Here is a 551-nt window from a genome sequence, read left to right on the forward strand (position 1 = left end):
GGGCGAGCACGCCCAAGGTTTCTTAGGGCGCGTCTCTGCAAAACGGCGCTCCCATTGGCTAGGTCTGGGCGGGCGCGCTCGCCCGGTGGGTGTAGGGGGCGAGCCCACGGCGCGAGTACTGTTGTGACGCCAGTCTCGCGACCTTGCGGACTATGCGTCTCTTCGGATTGGTGGACAGGCAGCCAATAGGCCAAGGCCCGTGCTGTGATTGGCCGCAGCCGTGTTGACGGATGCATGAGAAGAAAACGCCGTGGTAGCTCGGCGTGTGGAATCGGGCGCGAACCTGAGTTCTGAGGAGAAGTGTGGAAGCGCGTCCGAGGCAGTTTCGCGCACTCTTTCCTGAGTGGGGTGTGTGCTTCTGCGTTACGTTAGCGTGGCCGAGCGGCGCTGGGCACTTGGTCATTTTCTTCTCCATAGCAACAAAGCAGAGGGCTGTTTTTAAAATTGTAGTGTTTCTTTTTTGTTGTTGTTTTTGAGACAGAGTCTCGCTCTGTCGCCCAGGCTGGAGTGCAGTGGCGCGATCTCGGCTCACTGCAACCTCTGCCTCCCAG

The 551-nt window shown here is 59.3% G+C and overlaps 1 protein-coding gene across 1 annotated transcript in view; it reads left to right on the top strand.

Moving 5' to 3' along the window:
• Nucleotides 1–176: 176 nt before the first annotated feature.
• The window catches only part of IFT140 (intraflagellar transport 140), a 105,726-nt gene continuing 105,351 nt past the window's right edge, over nucleotides 177–551 (top strand). Inside the window, exon 1 of the mRNA XM_011957480.1 lies at nucleotides 177–322. The gene's annotated coding sequence lies outside the window, so the exon portion shown is untranslated. The remainder of the gene's footprint in view (nucleotides 323–551) is intronic.

Source organism: Colobus angolensis, unplaced genomic scaffold, assembly GCF_000951035.1.
Source record: "Colobus angolensis palliatus isolate OR3802 unplaced genomic scaffold, Cang.pa_1.0 Scaffold443, whole genome shotgun sequence".
Lineage (NCBI taxonomy): Eukaryota > Metazoa > Chordata > Mammalia > Primates > Cercopithecidae > Colobus > Colobus angolensis.